Here is a 25517-nt window from a genome sequence, read left to right as displayed (position 1 = left end):
TCCATGTCAAAAGTGGTGTTAAAAAAAAAGATGGATGGATGGATGTATATATTCAGCTGCACAAACCTTTGCAGATTTTTGTTATTCTGTGGTACATTGAAATATTAAGAGAAATTGTCTCTCTCATTATTTAAAATACTGTAAGGACATTCTCCTAATATTTTAGTGAAAAACAGAAGTGTCTCCTCCTAGAAAGGAGAACAATTCTGTTTAACTCTGTTAAACATCCTAAGGGAATTACACGTAATAACATTTCTTCTGGGAGACTTTCTAGATGCAAAAGGATTTTGCCACTGAGCAGTCATGGAGGGGTGGAGAGAAGTCTGAGTACCATGTTTTATGCCACTTGCTACATTTTGTTTTTTACTTTAAAGCAGCTATTACATGGTACAGAGATATACAGACATATGCAGAGGTCTCTAGGTTACATCCTGACTCTCTGCCTTTTTTGAAATTGTTTTGATAAAAAAATCTTTTTTCCTACTAGCAATTTTTGCAATTTTAAGTGTTTGAGATGGAGCACCAGAGTTTCATGTTACCAGTTTCATCTACAGAACAGATACAATATTAGAAGCTTCCTTACAATATTTTAATATTGACCTGGAACACATATTTTTATGCAAGGTTTGTCTTGCTGTATACTTTAATCTCTTTTTGAATATTTATGTAAAAATGTGAGGGTTTTAAAGTCCTTAGCTGATTCCATGAATACTACTGGTTCCTGGAACCATAGCATTCAGCAACTTTTCTTGATAACTGGCAATTTTGAATACTGACTTTGTGATACAATTCTGGAATGAAAACAACCTCTACTGCCCAAGTTAACATAAAAATTTGACTGATAACACTCACTAAAAAGTAGATTGTCTGGAACTTAATTATGTAATGTCTGTCCTTCCTCTTCCTGTTTACTGTCAACTGTAATACACTGAATCATAAGGTTAATGGGGATTTTTAAGTCTGCTTTGAGACTTTTGTAGTTTTTTCCCATATTTATGCTAACATTTTTTATTTAATTATCTGTAAATTATTATTCTTGGCAAGGCTGCACTTTTCAATCATGAATGTTTACCATCCACACAGGCTTTGCTTCCTCCTTATCTGTACTGGCTTGTTGATACATCCTACTCCAGCAGCTCTTTCCCTTTCCATATATTGTACACAAACCACCTTCTCCTCGCTAGCTGTATCCTCACCTTCACACCTCAATTCTCTCTCATTTTTCTGTGTAACAAGCAATTTCATCTCACATTTCCTCCCACAGAAGATGTTTTTGGTCCCATTCCCAAAAAACTCTCTGGCATTAAATAATGCCCATGCCTGTCTCTCCAAGGGGCAGGCTTCTGCATGTGTTTCATCTGCCCAAAAATCTGAGGACAGGTCTGCCTCAGTAAATCATATTCATTCATTGGTTGCCATTCCTGCCTTCCCAGGGCAGTGCAACCAGGGATGCCTGTGTTCATCCCTTCCAGCAACAGAGTCTCTCGTGCTCATGTTTTCAAATCAATTGCAAGTCTGTTGTAGTATAATATGAAACCAGGGCTTCTGTGTTTTCGTTGAAAGTGAAAAGGCTATTAAGCTGGGCAAGGAAGTGCTGAGTAAGGTATAATTGCACTGCTAAAATACATTTCTCAATTTATTAGATGGTAAATGTATTATGCAATTACCTTCATATCCTTAACAAAGTTACAGGTCACTTGGAAATAAGTTCAACTATTCTGTACAAAACCAGGGAAGATCTCTGAAGTGGTGGATTCTTCATAGAGAGAACTAAGGGATATTGTCTTTGAAAGTGTATAGCTTTGAAAAAAAAATGTGTTTGCTCTGTTTTGTATTGTTTTAAGCAGTTCTACTTTGGCCTAAATTTGAATGGCCAAAAGGAATTCAAATTTCCCAAAAAAATAACAAAAGAAAGTAATATTTTTCTGACTTCAAGTTGCAACTCTTTTGTTTAAATTACTATCTCACTGAAAGTATTTAGCTCCTTCTCTATTAATTTAAATCTCTTAATTCACTTAATACTTAGTGAAAGTAACTAGGTAAATGAGCAAATAAAAAAAACAAGGATCTTACAAAGTGCAGTTTTAACTTGACTGAGATGCTTACAGGATTAAGCTGTTTTGATCTTCACCTTCAGAATGCCAGCAACTGAAGATCTGAGTGTATCAGATTATCAGAACAAATTAACACCAAGTAGATTTTTCTGTGAATTTCAAATCCAGCAATCACTAAATCACAACCACGTATGTGTTCCGGATAAAATTCAGGCTAATTTGAGTTGCTTCTTCCCCAGAAAAGAAAGGGAATTCTTCACTCTCCCATTTACTGTTGGGCAAGAAGAGAGATCCAGTAGGATCCCACCATGGATCCAGCTTGTACGCAGCAGCTATTGTGGAACACATTGCTCCTAAATTGAAATGTTTCTGAGCAATAACAGCATTTGAATAGTATGAAGAATTTGTAAAGAAATATACTGATTTAAAAAAAATCTTCATTAGGGGTTTGAGTCAGTTTCTATTATGCTAAAGAACAGAGTATCTTATGAGAAGAGTTTTTGTACTTCTAACATATGGCCAGTAGGCTCTACCCTCCAAGTAGTTAGGCACTGAATTAATTACAGTTTCCTGGAATGAATCTCAGTCCCCAAATTTCTTCAGAAGATATTGGTTTTAACTGAAACAACAAGTTTCAGACATCCCAATTAACAAGAGACCTCAGGTTAAAACTCATTTGTCAAATCTTACAATGTTTAAATCTAAGTTGGAAACAACTCATTTTCATAGATAAAGGAGCAGCAAAAGTCAGGGGGCCAGCTTTGATCCCAGGCTAACTCTGGTGACTTGCAACCTTGTAAAACCCGTGCAGCAGCAGGGCGCATCAGAGTATGAGCCTGTATTTCAGTAAAATTTCATTTTAATTGAGAGAAGAGAAATGACACATCAGAATGACAAGTATTCTGATGAGTGATGAGTTCTTGTTTTACTACCTGTTCATTCACAAATAACATGTATTACCTTTTTTAAATTGTCTTTTCTTCCCCCAGTTTTGAAGAGATCCTACCCATGCATGAACATGGACAATATTCTGAGAGCCCTAAAACTCACTCTTTAGATGGGCCAGGTTTGGGCCTGTACATTTTCCCTAATGAAGCATCTGAGACTTTGCCAGGTCTAATGGATAGCAACTCGAGTAAGCAGAAGCTGAGAAAGTTTGTGTGGGCCAGCTGATTATTCATGATGGGTCAGGGTTTATATCTTAAACTAGAAAATACCTCTGGTACCATTGTAAAATATTATTAATTCTTTTTCATCATTTTTCTGGCCTGAGAATTGCACTGAGGACTCTTTATATCTGGATTTCACATTATTTTTCAAATTCTTCCTGCAGACCCAGACTTGCAATTTTGAACATACCCACATGGCTTCAGTGAGGCTTGTTTCATGAAGACCGCAAAATCTGTCCCCTTGTGCCTACCATGTCCTATTATTTCTAGGTAGGTTTTGGTCTCTTTTCTTTTTGTTCATAAGCAGAGTTACGTAAAACAAATTATTTAGCACTCCAAATACTAGAATCACTATTAAGCACTGCCTTCACTTTCAAAACATGTTTTCTTGGATGTTCAGGTATTTATGCCAGCATATTTAGGGGGATCTAAGATAACACTCTTCCTAAACTACTGATTGAGAGGCAGTGATTTGCTTATACCTGTCAAAGCTTCCTGACTATAAGCATTATGTCATGTAAGACTAATTAAAATAACACAGTTCTGTGAAGTTATTTTCCACCTCTACTTTCTGATTGCCCACAGGTCTAATGTTCTGGCAGCTGTACAGAGCTCTCTGAAAAATGTTGCCCTTGCTTTTGTCTTATACTTCCTAGGACTGGATGAGCTCCCTTAAAGCATGCTGGTCTTTGTCTCCAGCTGAAAAATGTTTGTGTCTCTTCAGCTGTATGTCATCTGTAAAATTCTGCATGTCATCCTTTATTCGGAGAGACTTCACCTTTATTCCCTTGTGTATTTGATCCCCTATCTTGTAAAGTTTGTCAAATTCTATAAGTTGTTGGTGAGAAGCGGGAAGTGGGAAGGAGACACCTTGTTCAAAAGCAGTGAACAAGTTATTTAAAGCCCCTTCCATCATTTCTAGCTTATTTCTTCACCTGAGGTGCCACACACTCTTTAAGTGAATATTGATTTCTGCCTCCTCCAAATTCCTCAGCATGTCATTACTTCCCACCACTCGCTCTCCCCTCAGACATCCTTGCACCTATCTCCCTGTGCAATATTCAGGTTTCAATGGACTTAGAGACAGCACAGTGTAAGTGATTCAGAAGGACCATACTGACTCAAGCACTGTGCTATTTCTTTCCCAAGAGATGTCAGACTCCTACGGAAAGAGTCTAGCAGAGCAAGGAGGGACATCCTCACATGCACACAGGATGTAGACTCCAGAATCATCTGGGCAACACTGAGACCTCCATATTTCAACCTTCAATTATCAGGTTGATTCCCAACAATTTGGGAAATCCTATCTCTTTTCTGTTACATCTTTGGTATTATACTCTGTGACAATGAGTTCCACAGTTATGTGGTAAAGATAAATACTGTAAAATCCAGATGCTTGACTAATTTCCCTTTAACTGTGAGTTTAGCTATCTTTCCTTTCTCTTCCCACACAAACAATTTGAAAACTTTCACAGTAACATTTTAAAAAATATAATTCCAAAGCATTATCACCACCTTTTTATGTGTAATCCAAACAAGATTTTTTTTTAATCCCCTTCAATGTACAAATTGCATGGAAAAAATTATTTCTTTATGTTAAATACTTAGGAAAAAATATTTTAAATTTTTTGAGCAGTTGGAAAAGGTAAAAATCCAAAGACAATAATACAATGTTTTGGAGGACCCATCTGTTTCCCTGTACCCTGATGGAAGTGTGTGATTCAGATGTTGTTATCCCTGTGGTTGAGAGAAGTTGTAACAGTGGTTGTATGGAAATACCTGGCTGTGTGGCAATCCCACACACATCAAGCAGTTCCACATGGAAGATCCAAGTTCCCATGACACCAACACAAACCAACAGCTTCCAAGATTGAGTCTAAAAATGAAAGGTTTATGTAAGAGCCAAACAGTGATGCATAGAAAACGACGAAATAGTAACTCCTTTTATTACATTTTTAACTCTGATATCTGCCATACCTCCTGCTTTCAACAACTGGAACAATTCCATTATACATAACCTGTCTGAAAAGGACAAAAAAGAAGAACACTGCCTGATGACTTTAAGGATGCATAAGAACAGAAAATAGGTGAAGTTGTCTTCTAAGTCCTTGATAGTGGCAAGATGGCCAAAGCTTCATAAAGTCACAAAATAGAAAATTTACCTTGGGCGTAGTTTCTACAGAAGTCTAGGCTTAATTTCTGCACCATTCTAGGTTTCAGCCATGTCCTATTATATGACAATTTTAGGACAATTTTAGCTTTTAGGAATTCTTTTTATATGTTGTAGATATCTTTAAAAGTTTTCTGCCTTTTTGATCTGTTGATCTTTGTGCAGTGCTGAATTGTCAGAAGTTTTGCATGAGGACAGGATTTTCTCTGTTTGCTCCAGAGCATTGCAGTTCCACTGATAGGACACTTCTTTACCTTAATGATTTGACTGCCTCCACACCATTTATTCATGTATATGTGTTTATATTATTTGGTCATCCTCTGATTCTGGATCTTTGTGCTTCATAATGTCAATGAGAATTTTGCCATTGACTCCAGGGAGAACAAGATCAAGTTTTAATTCCATTTTCCCTCTAATCTATTTGATCTTTTCAGTCTCCACTCACACTGTCACATCAAATCTTCCTAAACTTCCCATTACTTTCATCACAGCCTTGTTGCAATTAGCTATGATTAGAAGTAAAAAAAATCCTCATTTATATCTTATGGGAGTTCAGTAATCCAACCTCAACTGGTTTTTTGGAACTAGTATTACATTGCTTTTATTTTTTATCTCTGTCTGAACCCCTTTACAAGATATTCTGGGCTTTCATTATCATAATTTTAAAGAAGAAAAAAACCAACACAGAAGAGTTACATGATTGATCCAAAGTTTCTCTGCAAGTCAGAGAATCAAATTGAAACAAATTCACTGTATCACATTTACTGTTTTAGAAACAAGATGGTTTCTTGCATATTTACACTCACACTTTATGGATAAAATTCACGAGTAACACACATGGCTAAATCAACTAAGTTAACTTACAATGATGTATTAATTAAACTGACCTCTGAGAATGGACTCCTTTTTCTGCCACCAAATAAGTAAGTTTTCCCTTGTGGCAGCAAGGAATTGTGACAAAAGAAAATTGTCCTCTAATTTTAGTTTACATAAAAATATAAAGGACTGTATTGCAATTTTCTGTGCACAAAGCTTTTGTCTTTTGACTGAATGCATGTTTTTCATCTCAGAATTTAGAAAATATATATAATGTTGACTTGGGGCAGGATGTAATGAAGTGCTTGAATTATACTGGAATCATTTTCCTTATCATCAGCTACAGAGTCAGTCAATTAATTGGCTACCAGCAGGTCCAATCATGCTAAATCCCTGTGTATTAATGGATTTGGAGTAAAGGGCCAGGAACCACAGAAATTCAGAAAGAATGTCTTCTTTCCTACCTCCTCAGTGATTAGTGTGGATTTAGCACCTAGGAAAATATCTTGAGCTTTACACCAGTTTGTCTCAAAGGGTAGCATGGCACAAAATATGGGCAGCAAAAATTTCTTGGCTATTTTGAATGGAATATTATTTACAGAAGAATTATGCAGCTTATTGAAAGGTTTTTTTCTCTAGTTTTGCTCTCAAATAGAGCCAATACAGCAAAAGATGTAAGCAGCATCTTATTGGTGGTTCTGCCTACAGCTCTCTTCATGATGACAAACACCACCTCATAAATCTGTGGATGATGGCACTGAATTGATTACCAGTGCTGGCAGCAGCCATGCCATGGAACAAGTGGAAGCACAAAGCACAAGCCCTGGGAAATGGGACTATGCAGTATATGATAAATCCACTGCATATAAGAATTTAAAAATATGCATATAACTAAATATTTTTTTTAATCAAAACACTGTTGTTGAATATGATCCAGTATCAGAGCATGTCACAGATTCTTTGACTTAGCCTCCACCCAGCACCTGAGGCAGCAATACTTGAGCACCTGTAACAGGTAATCATTGACTTGATTTCTCCTAAAAGGTATTTGCTCTAGCTGCAGTTCCTTACATTTCTGTAGATGTGAGTTACTATCACCAGTACCTCAGTTTTGAGTCTAAATTTTAAAAAAAAAAAAAAAAAAAACTGACAACAACAACAAAAAACACCACATCAACCAAAGCAAAATGTGTGTTTATTCTTTCCATGGCCAATGGAGAGGTGGTTTTCCCTCCTGTTTCTGCAATAGCTTGGTGATGGGAAGCCTACCCTATCTGAAATCTATGTTCTACATCTCGTATTGAAAGCCCTCCTCCTTGAAAAAAAAATGCCTTATCTACCATGCAAAGCCTTATCTTGAATATTTTCTTCTCTTTTTATTGAAACATGTCTATCACCAAGAATAAAATTCATTGAACTACAGACCAAGAGGCAAAGTATGACAAAGGAATTACAGACAGACAAAAGAAGCTTGCCCATTAGGATGCTGTCTGGAAAGGATCCTGTTTCTCATCCTCCCGTAAGGAGAGTTTGTTCAGTTTACATGAAACAGTTTTGGAATTACCATAGCGTAAGCATGAAATTGGCTCCAAGCTTCTCATCACTGCATGCCAAGGAACTTGTGGGCAAAAAATGAAAGCAAAATAGTGGTCTCGTTAGGAAAATATAGCATAACACAGTTGCAACTACAAAACTCAGATGCATATTACTTCAGCTGAAACACTGGCATCAATTTTAGGATCAGCAAGTTCAGATTTAAGCACAAAATGTAAAACAAAAAATTGCTGCTTATGAGACACTTATAAACACAGATACAGAGATGTTCTTGGTCCACCAAAAATTACATTTATCTCCTTACACTATACTTTTTCAGCTTATTTTGATTTCTTGATTGGATCTGCATGGATAGTTGCAACAAAGAGATAAAAACAGCAAAAGGAAAGGGGAAGAAGAGGAAAGGAAATGAGCAGCACACTGATAAATGTATTTTTGTGGAGGACAATAAACCTTTATTTGGAAGTCTTAGAGTAGGAAGAAATGCAATGAGTTACCGGCAAGGGAAACAGGAAAACTAGTTGCAAGGAAAATGGCAAAGGGTTTGTAAACTCTTCAAATGCATTCCCAAACTATTTCTGTCTAAGCTGCCTTTAACACCTCACCCTGTTTTAGTTGTAGTATCTTCCCATAACCATTCCCAAAAAAAACCTGCAGTATCCAGCCTGATTGCACCTTCCTGCAGCTCAAGCCTATGAGTAATTTTTCTACTATCTATGTTTAGGGAGGACAACTCTCTCTGCTCTTTGGCACCAGGACCTTCAGCAGGGGAACATTGTAATCATGTCTGTTGACAGTCTTCATTTCTACAGGCTGAACAACCTCTCTTTGGGGTTCCTTCATGGATCATGTTTCCCTGACCTTGTTCTTGCTCCTCTGGACCTCTTCCGAAGGCCCTCAGTGATGTAGTGTCTGAAATGAGACAAAGAATGACAGCAAGAGCTTTGTTAATCCTGAGTGGAAAGATGGTTTCATTTGAGGAATCATAGATATTTAAATCATTGGGTCCCTCTCTGAAACTGAGGGATATTTTAGACTCACTCATTGCAGTTCATGTAAGCAATTCAAAGACTGACTATAGAAACATTTATATGCATGTATATGTTCTATCTGATGTGCAACATACAGATGCTCTGTTTTATGTCTGAAGTAAGGGGAGAAAACATAACAGTTCTATTCCCAGTAAGCATAATGGCACGGTGGGATTTTTTCCCTGACAAATAGGAATTTACTAAAAGATTTTTTATCAGACTTTAAAATGTCTAGCTAATGTTACCAACACAAAAACTCAGAATGTTTGCATGAACTTTTCCAAGTCTGAATAGAACTACTAGTCCATAAAACCAGTTCAGCAGTTCAATGGAGACCAGTTTGGGACTGAAAGTAGATGTAAAACAGCAGAGTCCTCTATCACTGCTGCCTGATAACCTTGCAGTCTATTTTCTTTTGTTACCTATTTATAGATATTTAAATATTATTTAGATGAGCTGTACAGTCTTTCCTATGGATTTCAGAAGAGTTTTTATGACTTCTACCTCCTTGGAGAGTTGTTGCTCCATGATTTCTCCTCACATGTTGTGACTCACTCTACTTCCATAAGGTTATTATTTTGTTTCAGAGACACAAATTTTCTGGTTTGCCAATTTCTGTGAAAAGGAAAATATGAAAACCTTTCCTAAGATGATTGCCTATTCTTTTTGTGTGTGCAGAGGTGGGGCGGCTAGGAGGGAAGGCTGGGGAGGGCTGGGAAGTGCCACATAACAGTTGTTACTTCATATAACAAACTGCTTGGGTTGTAGTATAGTAACATTGTCACTGTCACACATCAGAGAACGGAAATTTAAAATTAAAGCACAAAAAGTAATGTTGACCCAAACTACCCTGAAATAAAATTTTCTTGCACTGAGCACAATTCAAGCAGTACAGTTGTCCCTGCTTAACTCACTTTAGTAGGTACTGAGTCCAGTTAAAATACTTTCACCTGAATTCAAATTACAGTTCTCACTGCGGGAGAACTTTGAAGTGTGTATCCGTCCCACACCAGGACAGCACTCAGTTCTAAGTATATGCTTGAGTCTGAGTTTGCGCTGCTTTGTCAAAGGGGCGATTAATTCATGCATGTGTTTAAACTGAGGCTCAGTCCCTGCCTGGTGCTTCACAGAATAACAATGTGAAAATTTAGAGGCTAAAACAAAGCCCATGGAGTTTTAATAGAAGATTTTCTCGTGACATCTCTGCGTTCAGAATCCTTTATGCACTAAAATATTATCCTCAAAAGGTGGAAAGATAGTGATAACTGATAAACACTTTTTCCAAATATAGTTTTCTTATTTACAATATAGATATGCTATTGTTTCAGCTACTATACGATCTGTTGTTTTCCATTGTGATAGCATTAAGTGTTAAAAACAGTAATAGTTAAAGGAAGCACTCTTGTTTTCCATAACAAAAGTCATAGAAAGTTCCCAAGGGCAGATATAGTCAATGAGGTCTTTTAGGGACTGATGTTAGAAAATAGTGAGGTCTGCGGCTTTTCTTGAAGTTGAACTCACAGTATGGCAATATATTATATTCTTTTAACATCCTCTGAGATTCAGAAGAAGTTTTCTAAGTATTGAATTGAAAATTGTTTCCCAGAGACTGGGAAACAGAATACTTATTTTCACTATCAAATGAGGATTTTTGTCTATTCATTGTGTGTACATCTGACTATGTAAGGATGTGTCTGAACATGAGCCATAAAACTCTAGGCTTTTTAGGAAAACATTTTTGTGAGCCAAAGAAATTTGATATCCTGAGGGATTATTATCTCCTTTTCCTTTTTTTTTTTTTTTTTTGCCTTATTCTTACCAGACATGAAGAAGAAAATGTATATTATACTTAATAGCCAGAAAGAGAGAAAAATGTTTAAAATGTTCTTGTGGATCAGTTTGCTGCTTATCTCCAGGGCAGATAGGTTCTTCCACACTCACAGACTAATCATTCCTGCAGTTTCCAGCCCTCAGCTGGATGTCAGTCTCTCTTAATGGCTGAGATATCAGTGTACAATCCAAGCTTGGTTGATCCTTGTCTTCCTTCACCATTAACCAATTCAGTTTCATGAAGTGGTGGTGGCTTTGAAATGTGTACCACGTATGTTCAGGGACATGGGAGAGCTCAGCAAACTCAATGCACTAGACAGCCTAATCTAACCGGAAAGTTGAAACTGAGTCTTGTTGCTGAATTGAAATGTCTGTAAACTGCTGTGTAAAAACATATAAATAAATAGACATGTAAATAACTGATTTGCTCAGGCTCTCCAGTAAATCATTAGCTTGCCTCAATTTTTTTGCACCATACTTTTCACACTTCTTTTGATGGACCTCATCACAGACAGGAATAAAAAGCAATTGTTGGCAGAAGAGAAAATAAAAAATCTTCTTTGAGCCATTCAAAACCCAGAAGCTTGAAATTTTATATCTGCAAGGTATGGCTGGTACTTGTGCAGTGCTTAATCCAGTCAAAATAAGAGGATCTCCTGAAAGTTTATTACCACTTAATATTCTTTAAGAGCATGAGTTTATTACATTAAGAGGCAGAAGAGGTGGAGATTAAATGAGGTGTATGGTCTCCTGAGTCTCTGAAGTCAAAGGGAAATGCCCTCATCCCATCAACCACTACCAGCAAAATACACCCACACAGAAAAAGAGGCTTTTTATTCTAGAGGTAAATGTAGATGAAGTTTAGTCTTCATTGTTCAAAATGTGTGGGATTTTATATCTAGAAGCTAGACAAGCTCAATACCTGACTGAAATAACCTCAGAGAAGGTTACATATTGAGGGCTGAATTCAGGATGCTCTGTGAAAGTACATCTGTTTTATATGAGACACACAATCTGTCTCATTCCAACCTGCATTTCTGGGTCACTTGAGACATTTAAACTGCACTTATAATTAACAGCTATTTTTAAACAACGAAAAAATAGAGCACTGGTAAGGTACAAAAGCATTAAAATTGCCCCAGTTTTGCTTTTCAATAGGACACACCACTGCAATATGCTTCAAGATCAAAGAGAGCTCAGAAAAAAGAGACAGGCTGATCAGTGGGGATAAATTGTTCCCATTATGATGGTATAAGAATAGGGTTCTTTCAATTGAAACAATTTAATAACCACATTCATTACATTCGTGTCCACTTGGTTTTATCTGAACAGTTTTTGCATAACTGGGGAGCAAGTTCAATTGAGCTTATTCTCTAGAAATTAAGATGTGCAGGATTTGACATTCAGAAATTAGGCACTAATAGTCAGCAAAGCAGTTGTCTTGAGATTCCCCCTGGATATAGCTGGATCTGCCTACCACTAATTATGTCAAATGCAAATGTATTCTCTAAAAGACACACCAAAAAATTTAATTAGCTCATTTCCAGACAGCTAAGGTTATACTAGAGCAATGACAGCTATCAGAGCACGATCTTTTCCGTATTTATAGCACCACTTTCATAAAAGCAGAAGATGGGCAAGTGCAACACTGCTGTTTGTAAACTATTTTTTCCACCGTCAACAGCAGAAGCAGTTTTAAGGATCAGTCTTTTACAGTCCTAAGCAAAGCAACTGAGCATGATCTCCACGGTGACATTTTCAGCTACATTTTTGTAAGAAAGAAACGAGTCATTGATAGATTTCCCTCTTCCTCTAGTATACTGACTTAGCAGCAGACACCTATGTTTCAGCAAGGAGGAGAATTCCCCACCAGACGCCTTGGTGGTGGAAGATTGAATTTGCCAGTTCTCAGCTGCATGGTATTGTGCGAAGCGTGGGGTGAAGTGCCATGTGGCTTGAAATATGGTGTGGGTGTTAAGAACAAATCTGCACAAATGCTCCTGAGAAGAACCAAATCCAGAGACTGCAGACCATTTATAAAGCCCACCATATCCACTTCTGCCTGCTAGTCTCGCTGGTAAAAGGAATATAGGCAGGAGCATTTAAAAGACATTTTCCAGTGCACTTGGGATCCTTCCTTGTTTTCTTGTCACTGCAAAACCAGCAAAGAGTAAAGGACTGTTGAAGCTCCACTGGGTGGCAACTGCATAATAGCAGCATTTCCTCCCTCTCCCTCTGCCCCCTTCTTTTTTATCAGAAGTGTAAAAACTGTGAAGTTATCCTTGCCTCAGTGAAAGATTTTAAATGGATGACTTTTCCAGAAGCAACGATTCTTCTCTTTCTTGGCTATTCCCCCAAAATGGGATTTGCAATATAAAGCCATACATGGATCTAATATTGAGAAAAGGGTATAGACTTGTACAAATCACTGGAAAGATAAATATGCCATATAGATCAATAAATAAAACCTAGTTCCAAAAAAATCAAGCTCTAGCATTCCAGGCCAATTAAGATGTTATTTACTGCTTACATGATTGCTAGTTTGATGTTCTCCTTATTCATTTTTACACTATAGGCATTTGTTTTGTTGAAAGATATATAACAGATTTGTAAATAGAAAATGATATAAATAGATTTTATGTCTCATAAAACTGTTAATCCATGCTCCATATTAAATATATGCTGTACTATTTTTTTGTACTTAGACACAGCTCTAGTATAATTAAAATAAAGTATGCTGGCTTTATTTTTTCAGTAAGTCATTTCCTAGCATAGAGCTCAAATAACAGTGCAACTGCAGCATGAAATGTGGTTATAATAGCCTGAACCACATTTTCTGAAACTAAAACATGGGAGATAATAGTGTGAAGGTACAAATTAAATGCAAATAAAACAGATTTCCCATTGTTGCTAATCCCTGGATTAGATTTCAGTGAGAAAATTAGCTGTAATATTTAACTTCTTTGTATAGTAATCATTGACATATTATCAGTTCCATTTTCAGAGTTTGTATAGGAATAATTGCATGGGACTTTGAGAAAACCACACATTCACCTTTTACACCCTGAGTGTACCTATTCTGTGGTAAACAATATCTAATGATATCTAACATCTAACACAGAGACAATTAGAAAGCCAGTTGGGATTTTAAAAAAAAGAATACTTTAGTAATGGATACACATTTGGTTGCTACCCCTTGACTTTCTAGACGTATACTATCTTCTACACTGTTTTAAGCTGAACAATAGATACACAGGTGCAACTGCCATTTTAAAATTAATTTATCATTTTAATAAGCTTAATAAGAGCATATTTATAAAAATTTAGCAAAACTTAATATGTTAACCAAGTTCATAAATTGGTATAAATCCAGAATATATTTATTTAAGAGTCCACATGAAGCATCATTTTAATAAAATAAATGTAAAATAAGTTAGGTAAATGGATGTACTTTATACATCAGCAGCACTACAATATTTGAGGAAAACGTCAAGATGTTTAAGAAAGTTAGTCCTATTTCTTTGAGAGGTCATTTAGAACAACTTGCATTACTAAGTACTTATAGCATCCCAGAACCATGTGATGTGATAAATTTGTAGCATACTTTGCAGCTGTGAGTAGTTCAATGTACAGCTGGAATATACGCCTGAGACAACTGGGCAAATCACTTTTAAGAGAACTCTGTGTCACACATCTATGTACTAACATTTGAAGGGGTAATTTTTTCCCTATGGCCTTTCAAATGGATCTACACAACAAAGAAAAAATTACTAGAAGTTGAACTTTTCTTACTTACACTTGTTTTGACAGAATAAATCACTCTTTGATTTTGTCTGGTTCTTGAGGTTATCCTGACTTTTTGTGTTGTGGTTACCTCTATGAAGTACCTATCTATGAAACATTGAAATCTGAATTTGACCTGTTGCTCAAGCTCTAACACATAGACTCAGTTCCCATGTTAGTAGCCTACAGGTGACTCATACAAATACATTTCACCCTCAGCTGAACTAGTGTCAAAGCACATGAAATTCAGCAAGGACATTTTAGAGTGAAAGAAACACACTTAAAAGCAATTTGGGGAAAATCTTTATGCTCTCCTTTTCCCTCCTCTTTCTTGGACCACTAAAGACCATAGAGCATTAGGAGGCTACCAAATTATCCAGTTTCACATTTCCACTGACAAAGAAGGAATTTGGTCCAAAACCACTGAAGTCAACATGTGCTGGCCTCAGTGTGGTCAGAGCACTTGAGACAAGTGCCTCAGTTCATCTGATCATTTAGTGTGAACTTTTGTAACTGAGAACAGGCAGTGAGTGGTAGATCCCCTTGCACTTCCTGTTGGCACTGCTCACATCATAGTGTCTTCAGGAGCACAGGAATAGATATCTTTCCAGCTTTAGGTTAGGTCCCAGAGGACAGAACTTGTCAATGAGCAATGGGACAATGTGACTGATTATAGGCTTTGACTGACTAAAAGATATGAGCAATGTTAAGTAAGTGTCCACACTGTCTTCTGTTTAAGAAGATTTTTACTTCTAAGATATTGTGGATTTCACAATGCAAAAGTATCTGGTTTATTTTTGCAATTCATCTGTAGAGAACAGCTAATGCTATCATCTGAGGTAGGTGAGTGACATACAGAATGATAAATAAAAACTGCTCCTGAAACATCAAGCACTAGCGTTCCAGGACATTAATTTGTTGCTGAAGTGATTGCTAGCTAGGGCTTCTGTCTGACTTGCAAACCTGCTGCAAACCTTCCCAAGAAAATCACCGTATCAATGATGCCATTGTAATTCATATGAAGAAAATTCCCCACAGAGAGATGAAAGCATGTGAATCCTGCACTCAGTGAAAGCAGAAATACTAGTTTAGTTGAAGAAAATGGCCATGTCCAAACAAACAGGGTGTTCCGCTCCCTGAGGAAATGTATTTCAGCAGTTCCAATGCCAGCTAAGATGACAAAGGCTTTGGTCTAGCCCAGAGATGTGTAGCTCAGTCTCCCTGTCAGTTTGCTGTCAAAAGCTTCTCACACACCAGTACCACTTTGATGACAGAAATCTATTAAAGCACCAGTTGTGAGCCCCAGTTTTCTCCTCCACCCAATTCAGTTTCTGACAGTTCTTGCAGGGCTGACCCTACTCCAGGACGGCCCCATGGATTTCCAATCCGCTTCCAAATCACCCAAAAGTTGATGGCAGAGGAGGGTTTGTCCTAGGCATCATTGCGTCTCACAGAAGTTTCCGTAACATTTCTTTCAATGGGTGTGTCTGCACATTTTGTGTCAACTGAGGTGTTGATCTTTTCCCAAGTTCCAGCCTACCCAGTCAGCTTCCAGGTTCTCAAGGTAGACTTCAAAGCTGCTTCTTCTTCTTTCTTCTACTTACTCACCTCTACCTTCTGTAAAGTAGAATCCACTGTGCTTTGTTATTGGTATTTTTATCGAGTGGTCTCAACAGGTTCCAACAGCCTGTTGTGTTAGGTTGTGTTCATGAACTTTTTTTTATTAAGTGGTAATCACACATTATTTCTGCCATCTGTGGTTGGTGCAATTGGTTATAGCATTATGGGGGGTTATCTAGCCTTTTATACCAGCCTTTTAAAAGTAACCAGATCACCATGCCTATGAAGTAGCAAGTTTTTTAGTTAATTCAAACTTAATCTTGCACTTCACAGCAACTGATAGCATGAGGGTGAAACTAGTTTTTTTGTTGAGTTGTGCTTGACTTGGCTGAAAGAGGAAGAGAAAGTGAAGGGACCATGGGGAAAACCAATGAAACAGCAATTATTCAGAAACAAATGGGAAAATACCTGGCAATTGACACTGATATTAATATGTCAGTGGGATGGGAAAGAACCTGACACATGCATCATTTGAATATACCTGACCATTGTGAGGTACAGTGCAAAGAGTTTCTTGCTCTGCTGTTAGGTTGACAATCTCTTCTATTCCCTTAGAAAATCAGCTGCAATTAGCTGAGTTCAAACTTATTTGGACATGTGCATAGGCTTTCCATGACTGAAAAAGTTTTGTTTCTTGGAAGCCACGGTAAAGAAAAGCAACAAAGATTAATCTTACTGTAATGTGTTCATTTTTATAAGCATCTGTAGATGTAGAATAGAGGCAAGCTGCATGTCCAGCTCTTACAGAGATAATTGTATCAACCAGACTCAAATTCAGAGGCAGGAGAGCCTATATTAAAAGTCTGTGAATGGAATTCTGGGCTCATGGCAAATAACTTTGTCATCATGTCCCAAAAGGCCAAGGAAATTCAGCCTAAATCACCTGACATTATACAAAAGACTAGCTAAAAGAAAACTTTTGATTTTTTTTTTTAATGCGATTTTCCCACTTTTTCTTTATCATGTTTTACTTCTTCCTATCAAAGGTCACAAGTATTTAAAACAAAGCTTGTTGATGTAATTAGTCATGGTACCACACTGATGTGGACTTGCATCTCATTATCCTGATACATAGCTCTGCCTAATGTGAGGGAATTTGGCATTTAGATTGTCACCAACTTAGGGACGGAGATTGTGCATATAAATGTCTTCTTCACTACACAGTATCAGCTTTGATGTTGCATGTGTTCAGATTTTGGGTTATTTCTCGATGGTATTTAATGGTTTTAAATTATAATCTGAAGACTTGTCTACCTAAACCTAAATTATGGTTTCTCAATTATTTCACTTGCCGTTAATATTATTTTTTTAGTTCAGTCATGATGTTACAAAACATTCACAAGCCTTCACTGATGGTGTAAAGGCTTAACAAGGACAACAATTTCCCTAGAGAGGTAGAGCACACCTTATGCAGCTTTCTACTGACCATGTTCCCTGACTGACCATGCCTCTTTTTAGGGGAAGTGTTTTTCTGGGAATAGGATAGAAAACAGCTAGCCCAGCAATGCAGAGGAATATGGACTAAAAGACTGGCTGCACATATAGGTACAGGATTCAAATAATAATATTCTCTCATATTTTAGAGCTTTGAGATGTGTAGACTTCAGTGTGGACTGAAGGATAGCGAAGCTAGTTTTCAGTAAAATAATTAATGAATGAGATGCTTCCCACCCACAGCTCATTTGTAGGGACTTTACCCCATACAGACCTGCAGGAAGGAATAGTCAGAGCTTGTCTGCACCTTAGACCCTTTCAAGCCTGTGTATCTCCAAGACCTATTGCAGTCTCCTGTAAATTAGGTATGCATGTTACTTGCAGGGGAAAAACAAGTCATTTTAGAAAACAGGAGAATTAAACAACTCCTGGGGAAAAAGTTGAAACTGTATGAACAAATGAAAAATCAGTGGAGCAAGCATCAGGTCACTGGTCACACAAAAAATCAATTATGGACTTTCCATTTGTCACAAATAAATCTGTCATACCTAAAACTCACCCTGTTTTTTCTTTTGCTGTTTTACATAGATGTTTCCCCAAAAAGGAAAGACCTTCACTCCAGAACAAAAAATCTCTGTGCATGGTCAAAAAATATTTGCTTCCATTTTGGTCAACATTATGTATAAATAATCAGGGGACAAAGAAATACTGCTGCCATACCAGTTAAACTCATGGAAAATACATGACTGTAATTAACTGTGCTAAAATACATTACTGCAGTCAAGCTGCCTGCTCTCCTACCTTCCACTTCAGTGTTTGCCTCTTTTGCATCTCCTCAGCACAGAGCAGAAGACGTCTGACCCATTCTTTTTTTGTTTCAGACCTGCTGCTCCTGCCCTTGATTGTAGATGCAGCTCTGAATTTCCTATCAAAACTCTCTTCAGGCCAAGAAGCAGAAAAAAGTGGGCATTGTAAAGAGAAGTCATATCCTATAAATATGGGAGGCATGTGTAGATTATCCTAATGACCTGTTTGTACCTCTCTCCAGCAGACCTCTAGTGCTCCTGCTGCAGCGTGTACTAGTTGACCATGCAGAAAGCTAAAGACTAAGAGTGGATGTATACAGTTGTAAAGCATCACTAGAATTAAGTTCAGCTCACTCCTTTGTTCCTTCAGTTCCTTCATCTGTGTGATCAGTCTTGTACAAAATTCACTTACAGTCTGTTCCTCCTTGGTTTTCTCTCTAGACCTGGATACACTTTTTTTTTTGTACAGTGGATGCTTTCAAGTTTCACCATCCAAAATTTTTAGCATCTGGAAATCTGATGGCCTTCATCTTTCCCTTTCAGTAGCACAACCACTCATATATTATTAAAGTATAATTAAGTTTTCCACTGATTCTAACATAAATTTCAGCATATTTTTAAAACCCTCTTCTTTTTCTCCTGCTTTATGTGCTTTGCCTTGCCAAGGCATTAAGCAGAGTGCTAAGGAGTATGACACCATTCCAATAAAGATTTCAGTCATAAAAAAGCCCACTGCTTTAGACAGCTCTGCCAGTGACTGCTTAAAATTTAGTATGTACAGACAGTGCCCAAACGCTTGACATCTTGCAAAACTGAGCTGTAGCTTAGCTGCTAAGAAAGTGTCCACTGTCTCACTTAGTATAGTTGATCAGTCATAGTTTTCCAGTATGGAAGCCATCCTACATTCATTTCTGTCTTGGTAGATTCTGAAAGACCAGCTTCTTTGGCACTGCTGCTGTAGTACTGCCTACTGTGATTGTGGAAAGGTCATACCTTCAGGAAAGGTTATACCTTTACTCTGAGTTGGCACCAAGACCACAAATTATTGTCTAGGTGTCTTGTGCATGAAAGTTACTGAGCATCTATCAAAAAATCTCAAGGAATGATAATGCTAGTCTCTCTGTCTTAGAATGAGTGTAAAAAACTCTGAAGAACTAAGTCAAATTATTTTTTGGCTGACGCATAATGAGTCCAACTTCTGGCCCTGCCCAGGACCATCCCCAAGTGTCACACTAAGTGCCCAAGAGGGTTGTCCTGGAACTTTGTGAGGCTGCTTGAACTCTGTCAGGCTTGGTGCTGTGACCACTTCCCTGGGTAGCCTGTTCCAGTGCCCAACCACCTTCTGGGTGAAGAACCTTTTCCCTGATATCCGACTTAAACCTCCTCTGACACAACTTCAGGCCATTCCCTCAGGTCCTGCCCCAGGTCATCATAGAGAAGAGATCAGTGCCTGCCCCTCCTCTTCCCCTCATGAGGAAGTTCCAGAGTGCGATGGGGTCTCCCTTCAGTCTCCTCTTCTGCAGGCTGAATAGATACAGTGACATCAGCTGCTCCTCATATAGCTTCCCCTCAAGACCCCTCACCATTTTTGTTGTCCTACTGAACAAATAACACCAGGTACCACATTGCATATATGTTGCCACTATCTGTGTGCATATTGTATACATACACCTGCGTACTGTGCCTACTGTATCTGTAATTGTACTGTAAATACTTTTCCTCTTACCAGTGCTCATTTTAGGCTGAAACACTGACTAATTTACATCACAAACATGGGGTTTGCTCCATTAGGTGGTTTAAGATGCTGAGATTGACTCATGTAAATGCTGCAATGTTTCTACCATTACGGACTCCCGGTATTAGCAGTTTTGGATCATTAGTTGCCACAGTTAAAAGATAGATACCTATTAATTAAGTTAAAAATAATAAATTTCTCCTTTTCAGAGCAGCTCAGAACAAATTTCAGTTTTATGAGCTCTTATGAGCAATTTAAGAATTATTTTCAATATAGAGTTCTAGAGGTGCTATTTTATAAGAAAGTTGTTAAGTATAAGAAAAATGTGCTACAAGAGAAATGCAAATTTGCATAAGCCTCATAGTGATTTAACCCTTTTAGAGCTGAGAATAACATAAAGGGCTTGACTTTTTTTTTGCTGTGCAAATGTATATAGATTGTACACAGACTGAACCCCTCACTTATACTACAGCCTTGACAAAAATGCATTCAGTTAATCCTCACAGTGTAGAATAATCACCTCAAAAAAGTAATTCACTTCTTTAAAAACTAGAAGAAAAATAAATATAGTGCAGTAAAATTGTTGAGTAGAGGAATCTATCTGGACATTTCACAAAACATTTCATTATGCTGATAATTCCCAGAAGTGCTCTCAAGAGTGCTTTAAGCTGAGGATTACTGCACTGGATCTGATGGACTTTTTTGTAGCCCCTTTAAAAGGCAGTGAACCGTTTTTCTATTTTATTTAAATAATGCCCCTTAAAATGGATTTTTAGAGGTATAATAACTCCTTAAGAGTCAGTTATGCTAAACAGTTTCTCTTGATAGAAATGTTGTAAAACTCGTTAACTGCACAATTTCAGATGCCGACTTGGTGAACACTAACTGACATGTGAATGGCCAGAGTTTGTAAAATAAATTGAAATAGTTGTTGTATCACATAGCTAGCAATGCACAAGCTGTAAGCCACAAGGGGCTCAAACCTGACAGAAAATTACTTCAAGATGAATGAAAAGTGCTTGTTTCTCTTTATTAGTTTTTAGAGAACAATGAAAATGTTGAATTGTTTACAGAAGGGTTGATTAAATGTGGTCAGTAGGGCCATGTCCCTACTGCTAACTGTTAGCCTTCCCAGCACCCAGCCTCTTCCCTCCACCCCATGCATCTTCTTATAGACTATAATGGTCACACATCTGTGTGTGAAATGTGCTCATTTTGACATTCCTCTGCTGCTCTGAGCTGTTGAGGCCTTTGTTAGGTAAAACAGTGTTGTCAAGCCTAACAAGCAGCTCATGCAATTTGCTGGACACTGCCACAGAGAATAGCCCTGCTCTGAATTGCTTCAGCATCTAACAATGCTTGGTTCAATATCAAAATACATATGCATTTTTTTCCTTTGTTCAGTCCTGAAACTTTCAATATTTTGAAGAAATACATATTTTGCATTCAAAAAAAATCTGAAATGTGTTTGACATCACAGCACACTGTTTATTTTTTTGTTGTATTATGATGGAAGGGGGAAAAGAGACTAGTTGTCCTTTTCTGAACTAAATTCACTTTCTATGTGGTACTAAGGGCACAAAGGGGAGATGCATCATGCCACAACATATTCTAGCAGATTATGTGGTCTGCTTTCAAAGCAATTCAAATTAAGGCCACTTTAGGAGAAGTGGTATTTGCACAAGATGGCAACAGAAAACATCCCTTTGAGGCAGAGACTTTAAAAACAACTTAAAGATCAGGTTCATTTAACAGCAATCAAGACAGTAAAAACTACTCTGTATGTTACTATGGCTGTTGAACAAAATTGTCTTCTTTTTTTCTCTTTCCATCCTATTCCATAGCCTTCATCCCTTCCCCCTCTTCCCCAGAAGAAAAATCAACCACTACTGTGCAAGGGTTTGAATGCTATTTGTGGCAATCTGTCACTTTGCATAGTGTTCCGCCCTGATGTGAAAGCAGGATTTTCTTTTTTTTCTATCTGTAGAACATGCTTTTGCAGGCCTATTATGCGTATAAACAATGGCGTATGTAATTACCTTTCTGGGGTGGCAATTATTTCTCGGCATAAAAGCTGAAGTTAAGGCAATCCATCCTGCTGCCCCCCACCTCCAAATAAAGGATCTTCTAAATATCAAACAAACAAAAATAAAATCTTTTTGGGATGAAATCAAGGCTGTTTATTTCAGCCTGGGAAGGGACAGATACTATCACTGAAGCCTCTAAATGTCAGCATGATCTTTTTTTTTTTTTTCCAGGCAGTAATTGCTTTACATTTTGTTTCAGATTGAGTCATTTCAACCTTTGCCTAGAAGCCAGTTTTTGCACCCCACCTCCTTATACTGAAAACTTTTGCACTTTTGCTAGGGCGGATTTCCTTGGCAATTCTGTGGGTAAGAAAATACCATACCTGTCATGTCAAAGCTGTTGGAGGGTGCGAAATGCTGACTTTCTTGTCTTGCTTCAAGCTATGGGAGGTTATGCAGGGTGGTGGGTTGAGACAGTGCGGGATGGAGGAGATCTTTTCTTTCCTTTTCCCCATTGTGTGTCTGTCTTTCTGTGTATGGTTACAGTCCTCAGTGTTACCTTCTGTTGGACACCTATGGAGAGATCTGTCATAGTTTCACTGTATCTGACAATTTAACTTGCCTCAAGGTTTCCACTATTGCTATAAAACAAGGGCCTGATCCTACAAAGCAATGTGATTAAGTTTGTGATGAAAGTTCAGGTCAGACTATGCTAAATCCCCTTAAACACATTGAGCAAGGATGCTCCCATTGCTAGTTCTCTGTTCAGAGACCCACTGATGCTTCTTGCTTCTTCCCATGGGAGCCATGCATGGGTAGTGCTGGCATATGCAGCAGTGCCCCATCAGCAGCTAGGAACTGTACCTCATGTAATTCAGGCTCATTAGAGCAGCCTCATCATTAAGCAAAATATCAGTGCAGATACTGCCTACTGTTTACAAAACCAGCCTAAGCTACCTTTTATACCTGGAGAAGTGGAGGATGTGATACTGATGCTACAATGAAAGTCACTCAGCAGCATGTGTCTCTTCATCATTTTTGATGCAAATCAAATTTACAAAATTCAAAATTGGTTTATCAGCAACAACATATGCTTTATTAAAAGCGTGTCTTGTCTCCTTTCTCAATTGAGTTTAAGGGAAGACTTTTCTGAGTCTTTAATATACACTTAATATACACTTAATTCTCAGAAATTAGGGCCAAACCAAAGTGGATTTCTGTAAGTTTCTTTTGTGCCTGGCAATGTCGTTGTCATTGTGCCTAACAAGGTACTACTAATGCAGACACTACTAAATGAAAGATGTTTTAATGATTAACCCTTCATTCTCTTCCACATCATATGCGCTGGGAGGCTGGCTGGGTGAGTGCCCTTTCTGTGTTATGTACTTATACAAATTATAGAATTAAGGGAGGAGTAGTGTCAAGAAGAAGCATACGCAAATCGTAAACTCAAAACATGATTAGTGTCCACCTGCTTATCTCACATATACAGACCTTTTATCAGTCATGAAAGTGTTAACTGGCACACACCCTAGTTTTCTATTTATCAGACAGAAAAGACTGCACAGAAAGAAGGAAGTAGATTAACAGGTTAAAAATTTCCTTTCTTTCCATTCTCTTCTCCAGTTCCTTTGCTGAAGGGACAGTGAGAAGCAAGCATACATAGTCACATGCATTCTTCAGCCCAGGGACAACACCAGCATATCAGTTGAACTGAATGATGTAGGCAGCTTTCCCAAATTTGTATCTGGTGGTGTTGTCAACAGGGGGAAATAGGAATTGGAAGGCGTCATTTGGTTTTGTCAGCCTAGTAGTGGATATAAGAGAAAAGAAAATCTCTTGCAAAATGGAAATCACAAACAGCTTTGCTGGGGAATACGATCACAGCTTTAAAACTCTTTTTTTTGCTTTCAATAGATGTGAACAGAAATAACAAGAGCCAAACCAGAGGAAATACTAATCGTGTCACCAAGATCTGTGTCTAACTCTCTTCCTTGCAAGTTTGAGTAGGTGGTTTTGGAGTTGCCCCAAGTGCTGATTCCATCATTGCTTTGACTGTTAATAAGCTTTCTCCACAAGAAAACATTTTTCCTTGTCTTGAAGACAGTTCTGAGGGCCATGTTCACCTCTGCATCTGTGCAAATATTTTGATAATGTTTGAGCTAAGATGTGTTAATTGAAAGGAGAAAAGGGTATATTGTGAGATGATGGCATCACAGGCAGTGGTGGTATCATAAGCTGATGTTACTTGCCAACTATCTTCTTGTACAGCTTTCCTTTTCTATACCTCGTTTCCTAAGAGGATCTCAAAACACTTTGTTTACATAAATCAGGAGTTCTGGCATTATTCTGCAATGAAAAATTCTTACTACAGTTGTTTCAAGGTGAATACACTGAAATACAGAAAAATAAATGTCATTATCAAGAATAACAAAACATTGTTACTAAAGCTGAAAATAAAACAACAGATCCAGATTGCAGCTAAGAAGATCCCCTCTTTTTCTGTTTCACACTGTTATGGGTGAGGAGCAATACCCAAAAGTTATCAAGTTATACTATTCTTATGCATTTATTCAGACCTATTTTACAGGATCAAAAAACAGCTGTGAAGCCATCCTTCTCTACAAAAAGATGTAAGAGATACAAATTTTGTTCTATCTTTTCTGACTAAAACCTTTGGTGAGAAAGGGAAATTACAAGCTCAAAAGAGATAGGAGAGCTTCTGGGTCTGAGACCTTTTTAATAGAAAAGTAGTCTGTTTGGGAGCTTTGTATGCAACATGTAGCATTGTTCATTTTCCTGTGTGAGGACCTGATGACTTCATCTCCCCTTATCTACCCCCTAAAACTGGGAGTGGGCCCACATTTTTCTAAATTGTTATGTTCTTTTCCGAGCTACCTTAATTTTATGAACTTTTGTCTGGTTAATAGAGCAACTATTGTTTCTCACCTGTTTTCACAGGTTCAACCTCCAGAAAACACCGCAGATGACAGTAACACTACCTTTCCATAAGGCACCAAGACTTCTACTACCAAGCCCCTAATAAGCACAGACAATTCGCCAGTTTTATTGCAGCTCACAGTATGTCCGATTCAGCAGTCACTGAATTCAATCTTACCTGTTCAGATGATGGGCTTTGACGAACCATATATATGTGTAATTAAGGGGAGGACATGTTATAGTCCCTACAGGGTGTTGCAGCTTTCCTCACTCTTTATTGCTGATGGGGTAAAGTAGCACAAGCAGAGAGAGAAAGTGAAAGGAAGGCTAGTTAAACACTGAGCTACTTTGTGCTTAAAAAGAGTGTTAGTATTGCACCAACAGTTCAAAGGTTCAGTGTAAATACTGTTCATTTGGTGTTTCAGTTGTAAGACTAGTTAGTGAAAAGATACCAAACCTGTGTGTAAGACAAACTCAAATTTTACAGAGCAAAGTTACACACATAAAAAGTGACCTCTGTTCCCCAGTACAGTGATACTTAAAAATGT

This window comes from Aphelocoma coerulescens (genome assembly GCF_041296385.1).
Source record: "Aphelocoma coerulescens isolate FSJ_1873_10779 chromosome Z unlocalized genomic scaffold, UR_Acoe_1.0 ChrZ, whole genome shotgun sequence".
Lineage (NCBI taxonomy): Eukaryota > Metazoa > Chordata > Aves > Passeriformes > Corvidae > Aphelocoma > Aphelocoma coerulescens.
The sequence above is the reverse complement of the archived record's forward strand: the minus strand, read 5'-3'. Positions refer to the sequence as shown.